Source organism: Carettochelys insculpta, chromosome 12, assembly GCF_033958435.1.
Source record: "Carettochelys insculpta isolate YL-2023 chromosome 12, ASM3395843v1, whole genome shotgun sequence".
NCBI classification, from domain to species: Eukaryota; Metazoa; Chordata; order Testudines; family Carettochelyidae; genus Carettochelys; species Carettochelys insculpta.
In genome coordinates this window covers 23,888,754-23,909,750 of record NC_134148.1, presented here as the reverse complement: position 1 = coordinate 23,909,750, position 20,997 = coordinate 23,888,754, and the positions used below count along the sequence as shown (strand labels likewise).

The 20,997-nt window shown below is 39.9% G+C and overlaps 1 long non-coding RNA gene across 9 annotated transcripts in view; it reads right to left on the bottom strand.

Annotated features, from left to right (window-relative positions):
* The window catches only part of LOC142019784 (uncharacterized), a 252,227-nt gene that overhangs the window by 153,574 nt on the left and 77,656 nt on the right, over nucleotides 1-20,997 (bottom strand). The window contains exon 1 of one of the 9 annotated variants that reach the window (XR_012647193.1): nucleotides 9,612-9,810. The exons of the other annotated variants lie outside the window; for them this stretch is intronic. This is a non-coding gene — a long non-coding RNA (uncharacterized LOC142019784). Of the gene's footprint in view, nucleotides 1-9,611; nucleotides 9,811-20,997 lie in introns of those variants that run through there. 9 annotated transcript variants of the gene reach the window in all.

Here is a 20,997-nt window from a genome sequence, read left to right as displayed (position 1 = left end):
GAGCCCTGGCCACATATTGGCACAAGATGCTAGCATCCACACTTATTTCATGTTCCAAAAAGCACTTTTATGTTATTACCCACTGGTGTCATACTTGGGAGCAGTTCCCCAACTCAAAGCTCAAAGTTCTCCTCTTTCACATCCCCTCTGACAACTCTTCCTTGCCATGATGCCTACAAAAAAAAATTGACGATGGTGAGGTGGTGGATGTGCTGCTATCACCGACTGTCCCTTTAATCAATAAAAACAACAAGCAGTCCTGTGGCAACTAACAGATCTATTGGAGCATAATCTTTCAAGGGCAAGGACCCACTTCGTCAGATGCATTTGATATTGCCCATGAAAGCTTATGCGCCAATAGATCAGTTAGTCTATAAGGTGCCACAGGACTTCTTGTTGTTTTTGTGGGTACAAGCTAACTTGGCTGCCCCTCTGATAGCTGTCACTGTTGATCAATATTACCTCATTGCTTCCATACGCTTCTTCCTGTCTGTATTCACTTTATACTTGTAAGTACTTTGTGGCAGTAACTAGATTTGTATTCTGTGTTTGCACAGTGCATAACACAATGGGGGTCCTCGTCCCAGTACAAAAATCAGAATAATAATAGTAAGATGCAATAGCAAGATGCAATGTGGAAAATTATACTAATAATTTACTGGACTCTGTCACGCTAGTTGGAGTTTGATGTATTGGACAACGATGTTTATTGTCTTTTGCGTGACAATGTGATACACACAAAATTATACAGCAACACTGGCTAGCTAGCATAACAAATGCCAGAGAAATTGCATGGAATAAATAAATTACTACATAAATCAAACTTATATCTACTGCAGAGTTTTTCCATCAGGATACAGACCAAAAAGGACATAAAAATGGATTGTCGTTCCCATGTTAATAGAAAAGAATTTTTCCCCAAAAATTAGCCAAGTGCATGTGCTCTGGTTTGGAAGAGTCGTATATTGACAATGGAGAAGGCATTATATGAGCAGTTTGCTGAAGATTAACAACAATGCTCCAACTTTGCTACACATACTACAGCCGAAAGTATCTGTACCATAAAAGGCGTGGTCACCTTTAAACATATGCTGTGTTCCTTTCTCATGCAGTTAGTTTCTGCCATTCTCTCTACATACAGAACAGGAAATGCTGCAGATACAGTAAACTCTGTTTTAACCAGTATTCAGTACTCTAAGGTTTGACTTGAGTCTTTCTCCTCCCATCTCACAATTTAGTTATTTTTCTTATCCGCTACATATACTGAATAAATACTACGTCTATCTCCAGAAACAACAGTTGTTTATGACATTCATTAGATACCTTATGTTATGTCCCCAGATCATCCAATACTATTTATAATTATTTATTGGTACAGAAGCATTATCTAGAGACTGTTCCTGAGGAACTTGGCACTGCACACACAAGATTATATCATGATAATGCCTCTGGACTCAATCCAGGATTGGTGCCAGACTTCCTAAACATTGTACAAAGATTTCGTAAAGAATCAGTCCCAGGCCCAAAGCACCTAGACTCTCATTCAGCTGCTGGCCAAGAGGAGGTAGTGTACAGCTGAGGAGATGATTCTCTTTGTACAGGGAACTTTATCCCAGCTGATTAACAGGGAGAGCCATCTTAAAAAAACAAAACAAAACCACAACATACACCCACTTCCAAACACTAGTTAAACACATTGCTCACTGGTCACAACCTTCCCCCTTCTTAAATTTGGACCTGCTTTCCTTGGCAATAACACTTGAAGCTGAATGCATTTTTAATCATCAGATTCTTAAAATGTTTTTAGCTACCAAGAAAATAGAAGAAAATTTGAACAGATGTCAAAATAAGTTTCCATTTAAGAAAATCACTTTATAAGCATAGTCTGTGAACAACTTAATTTGAATAGCATCTGGATGGCTGAGGGGGAAAAAACTCTTTTCTAAAGGAAAATATAGAAAACATATTAGTTAAAAAAAGAGTCATACCCAAAGTCGCTCTTAGCATTCTGATCTAGTGCAACTGTGGAAAGATATAACCAAGCATCATCAAAAATATAAGTCTAGATGTCTTGGAAATAGTGCCCAAATAAAGACAGGTATTCCATTTAGCATCATCAATGCAAAACAAGCAAACAACCCCCCAAAAAAACAAACAAACAACCCACTCCCAAATGCCCCCTAAGACAATTAACAACAGTATTCCAGCAACTATGGACTACATAAAAAACAACAGGGAGTGGACATGGCCCTACTGCAGGACGAGAGAAAAGAACTAATTGTGAGCACAAAAAGCTTATTCAGCCTCAGGATCTGTAATTCTATATATCTAATGTCAGGGCTAGTAAGAAGTACAAGGACAAGCTCAAAGTCATTAATACTCAATACTCACATGGGGTGGATTGTACCTGGCTATGTTGTGACTTTGGAAAGGAGCTTCCCTGCCTCTCAAAAGAGTCAAGCAAAGAGAGAGGCTGCTTTGCTCCTGTTCTCTCCAAGATGCAGGAGAGGGTAAATGACTCAGCCCTTCTGAGGCACTGACCAATGGAGTTAGCCAGCCATGCATCACATAAGCAGCTTCATCTCACACAGTGGTGTCATAGTGAGTGCACAGGCCTGGCATGCTCTGGCAGTGCAGCAGGAGCTGGGTAGGACAGGACACTAGGAAAGTGCATCCTTCTTCAGTGCTACGGTACTTAGATCTGAGGGGGTTCCTAATGTGCTACCAAGAACTACAGCTCAGCAAGGCAGATCTGGGGAGGAGTGGTGGTGAGTCTGCTGATTCCTTGACTGTATGCATATGAGCCAGCTGGCCATTCTTCTGCACTGAGTAAGGGAACAACTTCGATAAGATGTACTGCAGTGTTGAGCAATTCCATGTCCCTTCTCCCCACACTACAGCAGATGACTCTCTCTCTCTCTCTCTCTCTCTGCAATAAATGGTTTATTTAGGATGCGCATAGAAGGAAAACTGGCTAGTAGCACACCACGAGGTCCCAAGCATTGCAACTGTGAAGCCTTACAGAAACTCTTCAGACAGCAAGGGCCATATCTAATTAGTATGGAAATGTACATAATAAAAAAAAAAATCCAAACAAGTGTGTGTGTGTCTATCTATCTATTTGCATTGATATCATTCCTAGTAGGTTGGTAGGTACAGAAGAATCACCGATTGGATGAATTCACGAGCCATCCTTCTTAGTCGGAAGGGAGGAATAGAAGGCTTATATTTTGCTTATTAGAATCAATACTCTATGTACCAAATACAAAGCACTGGACAATGACTTCAGGTGGTTTCAGGACTCATGAAATGCATTTGGATAACCTGATATAATCGCACATACGTCACATGGAGTAGAATTTAACTGGAACATTAAACAAAATATGATGATTATTCAGTTGCTGGACAGAAAAATACCAAGCTCATAAATAGTCTCATACTTATCCCCAGGAAGCAATGATGCCCTGCTCCACTTAATGTCCAGATATTGCATAACTGACTTTTGCTTCAGTTTACCTAATTAAGATGCAACATGGTGCATTGTTCTGTGGCAAAACAGAATATTCCTGAACCTGCTTTATCAGGTGGAAATGGAACTAAAACCTCGTATTAGCAATTTAGAGGAAGTAAACACTTTAAGTGATCTTATATATATGTAATATTTCTTCATTTCTGTTTATTAAAAGATGAAAGTGAATATTATTCTTATAAAAGAACAAAGAAATTCGCTCACTGAGGGCTTAATTATCCCTTCTTCTCCAATGGGAAACAATTATATTGGCAGCTTGCAGGCCTGTTCTCTTGACAAATCAAGTTGTTGGCTGAGGCGTGAAGTGTTAGATTATGATCGACTCAGTGTGACATTGTGATTCATGGCTACTATATTACAGAAGGAAAAGGGGGATTTATGTTTCATATCCACTTTGAATTCATGGTGAAACAAGTGAGTCATTCTGTTCAACCACAGGAGCAACTGTTCTATATCTTGGGACTGAACAATATTACAGGCTCAAACATTTGAGGAATAAGTAAGATTAAATAATGCTGTGCAATATCCTCTTTTCCTGCCGCCCCCATACCTTTTAGAATCAGTTGTAGAAAATGTTTCATGAACCCATCTCATAAAAATGGGGGAAACATGGAAATGGGAGGTGAAGGGAGGAGTAGGATGACAGCTGTTTGCAACAGATATTCATAAGATGGGACGACACTGGCTGCTTTACCAATTACTTCTTCAGACTGATATGTGTCAGGATTGAAAAAAACAGCTGTTTTCAGTTCGCGTAATAGGCCTCAATATATGCCTAAAAGCACGTACAGGTCTTAATTTTTCAAAAGCAGCCGTAAATAACTTACTTCCATCATGTACATATTTAAAGTGAGCGTGCAAAATTAAGTGTACCTGTACATGGACTACTTTATGCAACTGACTGCACTTGTAAATCACACAGTTGGGGGGAATTGCAGATGTGATTAAGTGCTCCATCATTTAACTATCGAAAAAAATTGCAGATTAGGCTGAGGTCTGGTTAACACTCATGACCACAGGGCCTATTACAATCAAACACACGCACACAAGAAGCTGTCTCAATCAAAATAGATGTTCCGTTGTCTTAAAATGGGCTTTAGATTGGGCCTTAAAGCGACATAACAATGACAGGTCAAAAGTCACACACTAACCCAAATAGAATGTATCCCTTGTAAAATGCAATTTCAATTAAAATGCATGCCAGGCTGAAGCAAAATCTTAGATCCAGCTCCAAGGCTGGTTTGGAATTCACATCTCAATTATGAACTTGATCCAAATATCAAACCACAATGCAACATAGGAAAAAACTCTGGACTCTGTTCTGCTCCAGGTAAATAGTTTCCCATTTCCTGTTCAAGTAAAAGTTTCCTCCATAGATTTTACTCACAAGTGTGAATTCTGTTCTGTTACTGTTTTTTACAGAAAGGGGCCAATAATCTGAAGGAATTGGAGAAAGGCCAAAAGAGATAAGGCCAAAAAAATTCTCTCTCCAGCTCAGAGGGAAGGATTTTCTCCAGAGCACTTACGACTTTCAAGAAACTGCTCGTTTGAGACTGTCCAGAAATAGGCAGGAAGAGGAGCTTATTACTACCACGTATTATTTATACAATGCTGTGTGTACATGGCACTTAATGCACGTGTAAGAGGAGCTACCTCTTCTGCAAAGAGCTTGATATACAAATAATTATTAACGGCAATGGAAAAAAGAGAGGAATTATTTAGATGTGTTCCTATATGACCCTCTAGCATGAACAGGTTGCAGGAAAGATAGGTGTGAGCTTTATGTGAAAGGTATTGGGATTTTAAGCTGGACTGATGTTTTATTGGCTGGTGTTCTGCTGTTCAATAAACAAAAGGTATTTTCTTTTTAAACATTAACGTGCCACGTGTTTCTTTGAGAGCGTATTCTCTGGTCACTAGATTCAGTACTGGTGTGGAGTACAAGGTAGGGGTTTGTATTGAAATTATGGCTTGCCCAAGTAGCATACTAGGATGCTCTATGTCCTGTAGCCTGAAAATAACGTTATTCATTACATATCTGCCTGTGAAAATGGGGAATCATTTACCTTCATGAGAAATAAATATACAATCATCATAAATTTTGTGGTAAACTATCTTTATATGCTGCATCATACAAGGCCCACAGAAACCCTAACTAAGCAGGAAATCTGCAAGCTAGCATATTCACAACCATTAATAAAGTAACCAGAATTGTCCCACTGATATTTGACATCTGTAGTTCAAAAGCTATTTTGTAAAGAAGCCAGCAACTTTATGGTACAACTGCTGCAAAAATAATTATTTGGAAAATATGTCTGATGATGAAATACCAGACCATATTATTAAAAGAATTTACACCAGCTGTGAATCTGGCCTAAATTGGCTTCAATGGACAGCTGATTTCACAGAAATTTATATCAGTTGAAGATCTGACCACCTATGTCCAAATCCAGGTAGGTTATGTAAATTGCATTCCTCCTTATCTGGAGTTTGTTTAGTTTAGACAGACATGTAGGCTATGTCTACACAAGACCCAGAACTTCAAAAGGGGCATGATAATGAACCTAATTGAAAGATTCTACTAAGGTGCTGCCATGAATATGCAGCACCTCACTAGCATAATGGCAGCCACGGCACTTCAAAAGTGTTGCTTTTGATTTTGCGTGGCTCGTCTACATGGGGTCCTTTTCTAAAGGACCCCCCACACTTCAAAATCCCCTTATTCCTATAACCATTGCACTGTTGACTCATAATGCTAGTTATGGGAATTATTGCAATATTCAAAATGGTAACTATTGGTAAATGCTGGCTGCTGCCTCAGAATGCCATTAGGATAAGCTCCCTGCCCTAGATTATAATATCGCAGGAACTTTATTTCACCCTAAGGATTTCATATATGTCATCACTGATCTAGCTGCAAAATTTATGGCTCTGGTTCAGCAAAATAGCTAACCGTGTGCTATGGGCCTATTCTACAAAGCACTTATGTGCTTAAGTCCCTTAATGTGACTCCATGGCCGTGTCTACACGTGCGCCAAACTTCGAAATGGCTACGCAAATGGCCATTTTGAAGTTTACTAATGAAGCGTTGAAATGCATATTCAGCGCTTCATTAGCAGGCGGGTGGCCGCGGCACTTCGAAATTGACGCGCCTCGCCGCCGCGCGTCTCGTCCAGACGGGGCTCCTTTTTGAAAGGACCCTGCCTACTTCAAAGTCCCATGAGCTGATGGGAATAAGGGGACTTTGAAGTAGGCGGGGTCCTTTCGAAAAGGAGCCCCGTCTGGACGAGACGCGCGGCGGTGAGGCACGTCAATTTCGAAGTGCCGCGGCCACCCGCATGCTAATGAAGCGCTGAATATGCATTCCAGCGCTTCATTAGTAAACTTCGAAATGGCCATTTGTGTGGCCATTTCAAAGTTTGGGGCATGTGTAGACGTAGCCCATGAGTGCTCTGGGGCTGAACCACCTACGGAAAAATGACAGAGGGCGCTCAGCACCAAACTGGCCCTGCCAATCAGCTCCTCCCCCTCTCTGCCAGCACCTGCCCACCACCAGACAGCAGCTGTTCAGCAGTGTCCAGGAGAAGGAGCCGTGGAAGGGGAGGAAGGGTCAGGGGAGGAGGAGGGGAAGCAAGGGTCGGTTCACTTGTGGCAGGGGCACAATGTGGGTGGGAAGAGGAAAGCAAGGGTGTTAGTGGGGGGCTGGAAGAGGTGGGATGGGATGTGGAAGGAAAGATCTTGTCAAGCAACACTGGGAAATTAGAAAGTTGGTGCCTCGGAATGTAAATGATGAACTGGAACCCACGTTACTTTTCAGCTGGTTGCACGAACTGATGTTTTGCTCACATCAACTCCTCTGAGACACTGTAGCTCTATTTGATTAGTGGCTACTATCTTATTTATGCATTTAAGTATTAGCTCAAATTTTCAGACAGTACAAGACATCTCCTTGTTTGTTAATTATATTAAGGGTTACTATTTTGTCATTCATACTTGTAGTAAAAAGTTGTGGACTGATCATAAGAAATGAACAAAAATTCTCAAAAGCCAGGAATGCTTTTTTTAAAAAACAATTTAACAAAATGGGGAGGGAGGAAGGTCCCCAGCAGCCTGCACCACTGTAAGCAGAGGCAGAAAGCTGTGGCCTCCGACCCCTGCCCACTGGCTAGAAGATCAGAGGAACACGAGACCAGGGAGCTGGGAGGTGATCCTCCACCACTATGCAGGTTTGAGAGCTGGGGTGATCTCCCACTGCCCTGCAAAGCTGGAAGCTGGGGAGGAGGTCCCCCTACAGGTGGTGGGCTGCACAGGAGGGCCCACCACCTGTAGTGGCAGTTGGTCTGGTGTGGTAGGCTTCCCCTGCAGCCAGCAATGACTGGGCTGCTGCAGGGTCCCAGACATACAGCAAGTTACAGAATCTGTGTCTTTCACAACCTCTGTGACATATCCATAGCCTTAATTATATTATTCAGTAATAATTTTATTTGTCAACAGTATCTACAGACCCCAAACTAGCTTAATTAGGGTCAGTTTATCACATAGCAAGAGATAGTTTCTTCCCCAAAGAACCTGCAATCTAAATGGTCAAGATACACAGAGAGTGAGAAGAAGGAAGGATTATTACAGAGTTCAGAGAAATTAAATGACTTGCCCAGGATCTCACAGGAGAGTTTATGACAGAGCCAGAAATTGAGCCTGTATATTCTAAGAGGCATTTAAGCTTTTTAATCATAAGTGCCAAAGATAAATATATACAATCAAACACAACACAATTAATGACTCTGTTATCAATGGTACTCAGGATCTTCCATGGTGTCAACTTATAAAATATACCAAAATATTAGTTCTCTTAAAATTAATTTCTAGTTACTCTTACATGGGAACACTGAACTTTTTAATCAACTCAGAATTGGAGAAAAAAATTCGTCTCGACACCCAGAAGCACCCATAACTTATCTGGAAAGAAAGTTGTTATTGTAGCTCTTATTTAGAAAATTCCTATATTAAGAATTGCAATTTTGACCCCATCTGCATTGTTAAGGTATGCAGTCAAGCTTGAAAACTTGCTACCAAGTCAAAGATTATTTCCCAGCAGAATCTCGTCCTAAGGAAAAAGAAAATCTCATATTTCTTGACCTTTGCCACCCCATCTTAACAAAACTGATAGCAGCTTTTCTGGACATGCCCAAAGGGCTGGCAAATCCCCAATTGCTGCTTGACCTTGTGTTTTAGTGAGCTGTGTTTTCTCTCTGTGCTGACACAGGGTCCAGTCCTGTTACCAACGTACATAGAAATCCTGAGATGGGCAAATATTGAAAAGGGTTTTTCATAGAATTTGTGGGAACAAAACAAATTAATTCACTTCAGTCATGCTCATGATCCTTTTGTGTTTGCTTTCTACCATCAGGGCAGAAACCATCTTTTACTTACATACAGATTCACTGAAACCCTGTCTCAAAGTTCCACAAGAAACTATTCACAGAAATCAAATGCAAAATGCCACAGATTGGCGCTGAGCACCTTCTATCATTTTCCCATGGGTGCTTCAGCCCTAGAGCACTCATGGAGTCAGTGCCTGTGGTCACACGAAGGGACTTAAGCCCATAAGTGGTTTGCAGAATAGCCCCATAACACGTTTAGCTATTTTGCTGAACTGGGGCTATAATTTTAGCAGCAAGATCACTGATGAGCACAGAATCCTTAGATCAAATAACGTGGAAGAATTTACACATGTATGCAATCAGGGCACACAAAGATGGCATCATGTAATCAATCATAAGCAGGTAACACAACTTAAATGGCCAATATTGAACACTCACACGGAACTGTTGCAAATCAAACCATAGAAATAAAAATATTTAATAATCAGCTGAATAATCTGGAATAATAAATAACTTCATGGAAATTCCCACCTGCTTTCAGAGAATCTACAAAATAGAAAAGAATTGATTTTGTCACAGAAGCTATTCCTGGTGAAATATTCACTCTGCTTTACTCAACTACTGGCGTAAGTTGGTTCAAGTTATACTATTCCAATACGTGAACAATGCAGCTGGAGTCACTATAACTTAGGTCAACTTACCATGGTGTCTTCATGGCTCTGTGTTGTCAGGAGACACCAATCTTACTTTTCCCTGGGGAGCTGGAGTACTGGTGTCAACTGCAGAACACTCTGCCATTGATTTAGTGGGTTTCTTTACACCCACAGCATCAATTGTCTTCACTTCTCTGGGAGTGAAGACAAACATTGGAGAACTCCCATTGGCTTCTACAGAAGTTCCAGTCTTGAAACAATGGCAGAATAGGCCACTCTGTCTCTACCTATAGAAAATAAAGATCTTGCTCTGGCATTCACTGAGATCAGTGGGAGTTTTGCCCACTTTCTTTAATTTTAAGACTGGGCTCAGAGTTAGAGTCTCATAGAAGTCTGAACACAAGGACACTGTGCTAGGATAATGCTACTGTTTGAGCAAGTTGGTCATAAGGAAATACAGCTTTGGCTTTATTCACAAAAACCAGAACAGCAGCTCTCAATCAGGGGTCCAAGGCTCCTGGGGGATTTATTAGCAGGTTTCTGGGGCTGGGCCAACCAGGCCCAACATTAGAGTCACTAGTGTCCAGGGCACAAAGAAGCTGAAGCTTAAGCCTGAGCAATGTAGCTTTGTGGGGCCGTGGGCAACTGCCCTGCTTCCTACCCTCTAACCTGGGCCTCGGCTTTTATATGCATGAAAGCAGTTGTTTTGGCGCAGATGGGCTGTGGAGTTTTTATACAATGTTGGAGGACCTTCGACAGAAAAAGGTTGAGAACCCCTGGAATAGATAAAGCAGCGCATCAAAACACGAGTAAAGAAATCATTAGCAAGTGTTATTAATTTCACACTTTTATCTTTCACAGCCCCAAGTGCAGTAAGGAATTTTTGATAAATTTTCCAATTATATTTTCTGAAGAGCATTGGCAAAACAATCTGGGCTATTAATGAGCTGTTTGTTGCAAATTAATCATTAACCGGACACTCAGAATTCTTAAAAAAAAACAAACCCTAAAAAAAATAAAAACGCCTTGCTTTGTGGAGTGTTTTTTATTAGGCTGAGCCAAGCTTTGGAAATCTTAGTGTCCTTAAAAGATCTGCATTATAATAACTTGATAGACATTTATTACAAAAGTACGAAGTTGTGATGGACTGAACACCAATTCCATTACAAGGGCCAAGTTCTCTGATTTGCTTTACTGCCTTTGCACGAGGGAAGTTGAAATCTCTGTAACTTCTCACTTTGGAATATATCCAGCAAGGGAGAGTCCCCAGCAAAGGTCTGCTGGCTCCTCCACATCCCTATCCTAGCAGCTTCTACCACATTACATTACGTTGTACTGGAGTTGGCAGCAACAATGCTCCTTCAGGACAAATACCAGCTGTCAAAGTTAGCACAGCCCCCTGGCTGCTGTAAACAGCTGGAGCCAGAGCAGAAAAAACACAGGAACTGGAACAAGCTCCCAGGAAGTCCCCTTTGCTGCTGCACTCAACGTAAGGTAGACCCAGTAGACGATCCAGAGCTATTTGCATTCAACTGGAGATAAACATTATTCTTTGTCTTTTTTGTCAATTGAATAACCCAGAGTTAGAAATTAAAAATAACGGTAACACACTGGATGGTAATATTATAATAAATGAGTGATTATTGTTCATGCATGCCATATAGATCATTTTACACTCAAAGATATATATAGACTTTATCCAACAATAGCATTTTATAATATTTATCTGCATGATTGCAGGAAGAGTACATATGCAGTGATCCATTGTTACTTTTTATATTGTATGCACCACTGTATGCCAGTGACTCCTAGTGGAAACAATTCTTGCATAGAAGTATGACAGTTTATCCGAAAATAACTGCATAGAATTGATTAAAACAAAAATCAGCCTCGATATCCATTAAGATTGATTCCATTGCTTTAACTTTACAATCACACAATACATGGTATTTTTATCTCAGCTGTTTGCCCAAATCCTTGTTAAAGGTATTTATAGTAGAAGTTAATGCAATTCTCTGTTCTTTAATAATAGTCTCAAAGGGATAGCCATGTTAGCCTAAAGCTTCATGAATAACAAGCAATCCGAAAGATGTGGGTCTTACCAATATAAGCTCATTACCTAATAAATTTGTTAGTCTCGCAGGTGCTACAGGATTACTTGTGATTTGTGATTCTTCATAAAGCATAGCAATTCTCTGCTCAGAGACATTCTACTTACATTTCTTCAAAAACTGAGCCTTTCTTAGCTTCAGTTTCTGACCCTTGTTCTCGCTTTCGACACAAGTTCAAATGGGATCATAACATCTATCCTCTCATGTCTCTTCAGAATTTTATGCACTTCAGTAGGATCACCTTTTTCCTCTCTCATCTCTACAGAATTTAGACACAGGGCTTTTTTAGCCTTTATGTAAAATCTAAGCCCCTTGGTTTTTGCAACTTTATGGTTGTCTAGACTAGCCCCCAACTTCGAAGGGGGCATGGTAATTAGGGAGTCGGGAGATTACTAATAAAGTGCTGCGGTGCATATACATCACTTAATTAGGCTAAATCTCCCCTGTGGCAACTTCAAAGTGTGAAACTTCAAAGTTCTGGCTTGCATGTAGAAATGGGTCAGCTGCACGTACTTTGAAGTGCCCATACTCCTTCTAAGTCCCTTTACTCTTGGATGCATCTGATGAAGTGGGTCTTTGCCCACGAAAGCTTATGCTTCAAAATACCTGTTAGTCTGTAAGGTGCCACAGGACTTCTTGTTTTTTTTTTAAATAAGTTGACCTGACATAATCATGTTTCACATATGGCCTGATACGTCCTTTGTATTATGCTAATAGTCCTACTATTTGGGATAGATAGATAGATAGGTTTTATACACTCATTTATATAGTTTCATGGCTTCCTTTTTAAAATTGGTTGATTTTGGATACTTTTTATAGTCTTTAAAGTTCTTTGAATCATGGAGGCTAAATATGGATTTATTCACCTGACCATTAGTTGCGGGCACTATGCAACCAGCTGAGCTCCGGTGCACAGGAAGCTAAAGGCTGAGAATTAACCTGTGACAAACGATCATTAAGAAACAAAGGAAGGCGCACTGGTCCTAAAGTGAGGCAAAGAGTCAGTATGCAGGGAGAATCATGGAGCATATACAAGGCTTGGGAATCAAATTCAGGCATAGTGTATATATTAATATGAAAGTTGAATTCCTTTTCATTCATTCAAATTCCATCAGATCTATTTACACCAGCTCTATCTGTGTATACCAGAGTCTGAATGCATAGAAGGCAAAGTAAGTTACAATAGGACAGGTACTACTTTAATGTCCTGTTCCTTTTGGTTCTTGACACTGTATATTATGTACAAAGGGAAAAATTCTTGATCGATGTTTGGCATAAATGATCAATGACTTCATAAGTAAGGCAAATTTCAGCATGGGTAATCAGTTTATCAGAGGGCTAGGACATCCTCACCTCATAGATCAGTATATTAATTCTGGGTCAAATTCTACCCTCAGTGACATTATGAAAAAATGCAGGTTACCTCTTTTGTGGGAGATCTTAAACAATCAGCCTTTGCCACACTGTTGTCTTACAGGTACCACAGTTCCTCCCTATATCTTGAAAATAAATTATAGAATATAATTTTGTGAATATATTTGTTGCCAGCTGTTGATTTTTAACTGGCAGCTACCGTATCTGTGAATCTATGCTGAAAGCATATCTCTGAGGATCAACATTTACAAGGAGTTTCAACTCCCTCCCCCCATACGGCAGGTGCAGTTAATTTCAGGTACAAGTACTAGTAGTTAGATGTTTGCACCCACACGAGTTAATTAAATCAAGCAGCTGCTACATGTTCAAACTAGGATTTTGGCCCATAATTAGTTTCACTTGCAGGTGATTTAAAGGAAAAATATATGGCCCTAAATTGGGCAGAAAAATGCTTTATGAGCTGTACAATACAAGAATACATTATAAAACATACACAATCAAGAGAATACTATTGATCAACAGATCAATGCTAGGAGTCAATGCTTGAAGACAAGGACTAAATAAAGATACTTATAGGGTAGCTTTAGTAATTAAAAAGAGGAGATAGCATCTATGAACAAGGCACACAAAATGTGATGCCTTTTATTGTGCGAATTTTATTATATAGCTTTTGGGCCAAAATCTGATTCTCTTTACGTGTTAGAAGATTTTACAGACCTCTGTTGACTTGTTAACTGGTGACTAGTATAAGTACAAAACAGAGAAAGATTTTCATTGCATGATAGGATGACTAATTTTAGCTCCTTTCTGGATGTGCATTTACTGCTTTTGTAAACATTTTGTTTGTATAAAGGCTCACAACATTTGTCTGGCATTATGTCCAAATATGAGAAGGAAATACAAATTGCATCTTACATTTTCATTTCAGAGATAGATATTTACCATAAAAATTGTCATGGCCAAATTCCTAAATGCTCAAAATGAAACCAACATAAACCTCAAAACTATGAAAAAAATAATTTTTCGTGTGAAAAATCTATCATAAGATTAACTTGTGATTTATGTGCTACCCCAGTTAGGCTTTCCTCCTAACAATTAATTAACTAGTGCTATGGATTGTTTTAGTTGTAAGAGGAGTGGATATTCTTGAACTAGCACTGGGACCATGCTCCAGCAATCCAGCCATTATGGTGATCCGAGGGGGCCATTACTACCAAAACAAGTTAGAACAGACCAAGGTTATAATGGCAGTGTTCTGCCTGCTCCAACTCTTTTTTGAAGAGTCCTGGAATTAGGACAACTTAGCCAATCCGTAAGTAGGGGTTTACTACCCAGGGAGTTTGATGCAGGTGCCAAACTCAGGTGCCTCAGCTCTAAACTGAGGGCTTTTTTTTTTCCTTAAAGACGCTCATGTCTCTGTCTATATTGTATTGACACGCCTATGTATGCCACCAGGTTGGTGCTGCAGAGTTATAATTTCCTAGACTTACTATACATGTGTGGAGAAAACACCACAAGGGCATAAGGGACCATAAGATTGTGTGGTCTCTTGGGAGCAGAATGACCATGTGGAGTACAATAGGGATCATATCTGATGACAGTGCATCAAGAACTGAGTTTGTCTTGCAGTGTGTTCTGTAGGCTTATGGAGGACTAGTGCCCAGAACACTGGGCCATTACCTTGACTGGTATCAGAGACGTAGCTGAGTTAGTCTGTATCTTCAAAAACAACAAGTCCTGTGGCACCTTATAGACTAACAGATATTTTGGAGCATAAGCTTTTGTGGGCAAAGACCCTCTTCCTCAGACTGGGGGTTTTGGGCACTAGGATAGTAAAATAATAATAGTCTGCTGTGCAGTCAAGAGTTTTCTGGAAGAAATCTGAGTCTGCTTCAGTCACAGAATCTTCTTGATTTAGAATGACATTATAAGCCCTTTTGTCAGCTATCTTGATAAAGATGCTATTGGATTTTAGTGACTGTTTAGGGTTTCTTTCTAATGGGGAATGATGGTAATGAATATTATATACAATTATCAGTGGGTTGTAGATGCCAGGTCTATTAGGAACAATAGTCTGCGTTTTGCATTTGCTTAGGAAACGCTTCTCTGATTTTTCCATGTTGCAAAACTGCCATTTGAAAGAGCAGATTGCTATGTCATCCACACTGTGCACAAATTGTTTGTAGCCATATTGGTCCTCAACATGAGCATATGTGTGGATTTTTCAAACGTCATGGAAACTTGGTGCCTGAAGGATAATATTAAACACCTTATACCATATGGAGCCATATGCATGATAGTCCTGATAGATTTGAGTTAGGGTGCTGCATGATTTGCAAAGAGAAGCTGTGTTCTGTGCATCTTTAGTGACTGAACATAATAGGTATTCATGTGGTTAAAAACAATCTCTCTCTCTCCACAAACCCAGCTTAATTAGGTTTGCTGCAATTTTCTATGATAATTTAGTTCTGCCTTTGCCTTTTGGCTGGCAGATCATCCCTGGAAACCTCTTACAGAATTTCCTGATGACTGCAGTGCCACTCAGTTAGGACAAAACTGATCGCTACTGACTTCCCTGCTGCTGAACTCAATCAAGAAGCCATACATAACTCTCTACAAGTAGCAAACCCCACTGGGGTCAAAATCTGAGAACTGGCTGTTTGACACCAAGAACAAACTTATAATATTATCCTTTGTGCCAGCCCTTTCATCCGAGAGTAACAGATGAATGCCTCAGTCCATTGAGTCACCTTGCCAACTTTTTATTTCTGATTAATTTTCTCTTTATAAATCAAGAAAACCACTCCAGTCAAATACCAATGTACAACCACCAGTGCAGGGAGGAGGGTGGGATATTAGGCAAATGCCAATATAACAACGTACATAATTTTTTTCTTGCAGCAGAGGAGACTCCTCTGTCTCCCTCTCAGTCTCTCTTCACCCCTCCCTCAATTTTTCTTTATACTTTCTGTAGCCACACAGACACCATTTTGTGACACTCATCTCTCCATTAATTAATGGAATTCACTTTCTTCTGGTGCTCTCAATTGTGGTCCTGAAATGGCCAGAGCTGAGCAAGTGGCAAATACCATACTTTTGCCTCCCACTGCATGATGGCAGCAGAAAGGAGGAACAAGCACACACTTCAGACTCATAGCCACACCATGCCTTTTATGCTACAATCAATGGAGGTGTGAGGAATCATAGAATACTAGGACTGGAAGGGATCTCAAGAAGCCATCGAGTCCAGCCCCCTACCCCAATGGCAGGACCAAGTACTGTCTAAACCATCCCTGATGGACATCTATCTAACCTGTTCTTAAATATCTCCAGGGATGGAGATTCCACAACCTCCCTTGGCAATTTATTCCACTGTTTGACCAACCTGACAGTTAGGAACTTTTTCCTAATGTCCAACCTAAACCTCCCTTGCTGCAGTTTAAGTCCGTTGCATCTTGTTCCATCCTCAGAGGCCAAAAAGAACAAGTTTTCTCCCTCCTCCTTATGACACCCTTTTAGATACCTGAAAACTGCTATCATGTCACCCCTCAATCTTCTCTTTTCCAAACTAAACAAGCCCAATTCTTTCAGCCTTTCTTCATAGGTCACATTCTCTAGACCTTTAATCATTCTTGTTGCTCTTTTCTGGACCCTCTCTAATTTCTCCACATCTTTCTTGAACTGCGGTACCCAGAACTGGACACAATACTCCAGCTAAGGCCTAACCAGAGCAGAGTAGAGTGGAAAAATGACTTCTTGTGTGTTGTTCACAACACCACACCTGTTAATGCATCCCAGAGTCATGTTTGCTTTTTTTTGCAACAGCATCACACTGTTGACTCATATTTAGCTTGTGGTCCACTATAACCCCTATATGCCTTTCTGCTGTAGTCATTCCTAGACAGTCTCTCCCTATTCTGTATGTGTGAAATGGATTGTTCCTTCCCAAGTGGAGCACTTTGCATTTGTCCTTATTAAACTTCATCCTGTTTACCTCAGACCATTTTTCCAATTTATCCAGACCATTTTGAATTATGACCCTATCCTCCAAAGCAGCTGAAACCCCTCTCAGTTTAGTATCATCTGCAAATAGAATAAGCGTACTTTCTATGCCAATACCTAAATCGTTGATGAAAATATTGAACAGAACCGGTCCTAAACCAGACCCCAGTGGAACCCCACTTGTAATACTTTTCCAGCAGGATTGAGAACCATTAAGAACCATTAAGAAACTGTGGGTTCCCTCCACAGGAAATATGGTGGGTTTCCTCCACAGGAATCTGTGCCAAGATTTTCTTTGATTTTAATGCATGGAAGAGTCATCTCTTTCCCCACATTTCACTCTGGCTATATTTACGCTACAGCACTCTGCCAACAGAAGTTACTGTCAGAAGAGATTTCCTGACAAAACTTCTGTTGACACAGTGAGGATGCCCACAAAAGCAGGTTGGGAGAGTGTTTGGATCTGTCAACAGAGCAGCCGTACTGCCTGGCAAAACAGCCACCTGGAAGCACAGTAGACAAAGCTGCCCATTGTTGTGGATGCCCTGTGCATCAAGAGAAGCCCCCACAGCTTTTTGTTAACAGTATCTGTTGACAGCAGTGTTCTGCCTCAAAGCTTTGAGGAAGAATGCTGTCAGCAAAAGTGCTATATTTTGTGCAGATACCATCGACAAAATGCATTTTGTGTGTGCACACTCCACGAGTTTTGTCAACAAAACTGGGGTTTTGCCGGCAAAACTTGCTAGCGTAACTGTAGTCTTAGAGTTTCCAGTTCCAAGTCAAAAATATGAAGTGAAATTTAATTGAAACCAGCACATTTTGCCTGTTTGCCCTGGAAAACACCACATTGTTCCAGGATATTCAAACCTGGGTACAAGTTTGCTCAGGAGTTTTGCCAACCTGACCTGAAATTAGAATCTGTAATAAAAACCCCACTCATCTCAGACACAACTTGCTTGATTTCAGCTTTTGTTGTGATTATTTTACACAGCCCTAGCTGATTAAATGCTGGACCAGCCTCAAGAAAAACAGTCTTAGTAACTATATTGCCATGACGCAAACGTTAGCTTTGCTCACTGAATACCACTGGTCTTCAATAACCCCAAAGAAAAACAAAAGTGGATCTCATTCTCAAATTATATCATTATAGCTAAGTTCTTTTGGATGGAGGAAAAGGATTATCTTTATTCTTTTCTGCACATCTTTTTAGTACCATAAAGCAAACAATACAGGAAACCAATCACCTTTTAAAAACGCAAATGATCATCATACTTGCTTGACATTTTAGAATTTGAGGCAAATATTGGGAGGCTTCATAGAACAGGCAAAGAGATCAATAGAACAAATGAATAAAAATAGATAAGTGGAACCTAGAAATGACTAGCAATAAAACAGAAAACATGGTTATTGAAACTGTGGTTGTAATTTTCACTTTAACATCTGAAATATCCTTAAAATAAATAATGTCAAAAAGATGGGTGAGCAGCATGCTAATCATTGTTTTACTCAGTGTGCATCAATACTATATAATGTTTTTATAAGCAATTTTACAATTGCGAGGATGAGAGACTCTTCCTCATTTAAATGCTACCTGATGAATAGGAGTATTGTAGGGATTATGTCCCTTAATGACAAAGCTAATCTTCCTGGAATAATAACGGCTGCTGCTGATCATAGCTGGATTTATGCAAGGTAGAAATGCTTGTGTGTGTGTGTTTGACTTCAAAGGATTTTGATTGTCAGAAAGAGAAAGGGAAAGAAAAGGGGCATAGGGGCTGAAACCCTAGACTGAAGCAGGAGATTAACTTTTTGTTTTGATGTTTTCTATATGGCAAACTCAGTAGAAAAATAAATTAAAAATTCCTGTTTTAAATGTATGTGATTCAAGAAGCTTTGTTAACATTAAGGAAAGACAAATTGTTCAAATGCTTTGTAAAGAGCAGCTGGACAAATGCAAAGCTTTTCATGATTGCATCACACAAAAATAAAATGAAAACATCACAGATCTAGTTGAGCTTGTTGAAAGCGTGGAATAAGAAGCCTATTAAACCTACAGGAACTGTTTTTCCTTTGAAGAAATGTTGTTTTCTACCCACAGCCAGATACATTTTACAAAGGACCACATATTATGCAAAGAGGTTGGATTTATACCTGTCTCCTGAGTGTGATCCTTCTTGTCACCTGGGTTTACCTTTTTTGCTATTCTACCCTCTGCAATTTCTTATGGCCCAACACCTAGGCCATGTCTACATGAGCAAGTTTTTTCAAAAGATTTTTCGAAAGCAGGGGGCTCTTTGGAAAGATCCCATGGAGCGCCTACACACACAAAGCATTCTTTTGAAAGTAAATTGAAATAATGTGACACTCCTTTCAAAAGCACTCTTCCACTCCCATTTCAGGAAGAGCTCCCACTTTTGAAAACTTCCTTAAAAAGAAAACGTGTAGATGCTCCTCAGGGCCCTTCCTTTGAAAGAGCAGTCCTCATGGTATCTGACTTTTTGATCCCTGGCCCATTCTTTCAAAAGAGTGGGGGCTGTGTGGATGCTCTCTTTTGAAAGAGCAGATCACTCGTTTGATCTGTTTTTTTTTGTGTGTGGACAAACTCTTTCAAAACAAGTTATTTCGGAAGAGATTTTCCAGAAGGGCTTCTTTCGAAAGATCTCCTTAGTGTCGACGTAGCTCTAGTGCAAATAGACAACAAACTCAATGCAGTATTTATATATACATTTCAAAAGCAGCCAAGACCACTGGCCTTAAAAATGTATTGGTAAGACTCCAAGCTTAGGATGCAACAAAAAATTTCAGAGAAGGAAGATAGAAATAACATGGAGTTCCATAACATGTCTAAAACATCAGCTTCAAGCATCGCCATTTCTAAAGTAAGAATTTCAAGAACCTACAACAAAATTACCTGCAGATTCATGATCAGCTGAGGTAAGTCTGGTATTGAAACTGATGATGCGTCCCACAGTAAGTTCCTCCATAGTTGGAACAAACAGGTGTGTGTCTCTCTGCTATTTAAAACACTGACAGAAGAGTACCTTTGGAACTCTCTGCCATGGGAAGCTGCATGAATCTGTTAGCATACTTTTAGAGATTGATTTATCTGTGAATTGCATCAGTCTCAGAGAGATTAGCAAAAGTAAAAAAAATAAAAAGTACATCTGTTTATGTCACTGTTGGCTTTACATGAGTACTCCTCAGGGTCCTTTGACTTGCAAACTGAAGGAGCTTGGAAGCAAGTGGGAAAAGGGAAAGAGCACTTACTGAGTAGACATCTATAAATCCTCAAAGCCCTGTGCCTTAAAATGGCTTAGATTAAAACCTTTTGTGAGTATATTCTCTAAATCAAGGTCATAATGCAAGGGAGAATGTAGAGGTATACAATGGTTATTATTTCCACAGGGAATCAAGACAATTTACCCAATGATAGGTCTCCAGCCCCGAGAGAGAAGGTTTAGTCTGATCAGGAAATTTTAAAAATAATCATGTTTTAGCACAAAATTATTGCATGGAAATGTCTGTATCCAAATACTCCACCGTCTTTGAACTCTCACCAAGAAAGGCATGTATTTGATCTTTTTAGACCCAAGCAGCACATATAGCCATGTTATTATCAAGGCAGTGAAAATCAATTAGGTTTTACCACAAAGGGGTCCCAATAACTATTAGGCAAAGGGTCAGTAACTGGATATTTATTAATTGGACTATTTATTCCAGTTATCTGACTACCCTGAATAATACACAGAGTGATCTAATACTGTCGGAAAACTGCGTCTGAGTCTCCATTCTATTCTGTAGCAAAACACATGCAACACCCCCCACCCCTCCCGATTGCTGAAAGTATGGAGGAATGCATATAGTTAACGAAGCAGATGATCGACATTAATTATAAAAAAATTGAAGTATATACACACATCCATATTCAGGCATCTGGAAGACCATCT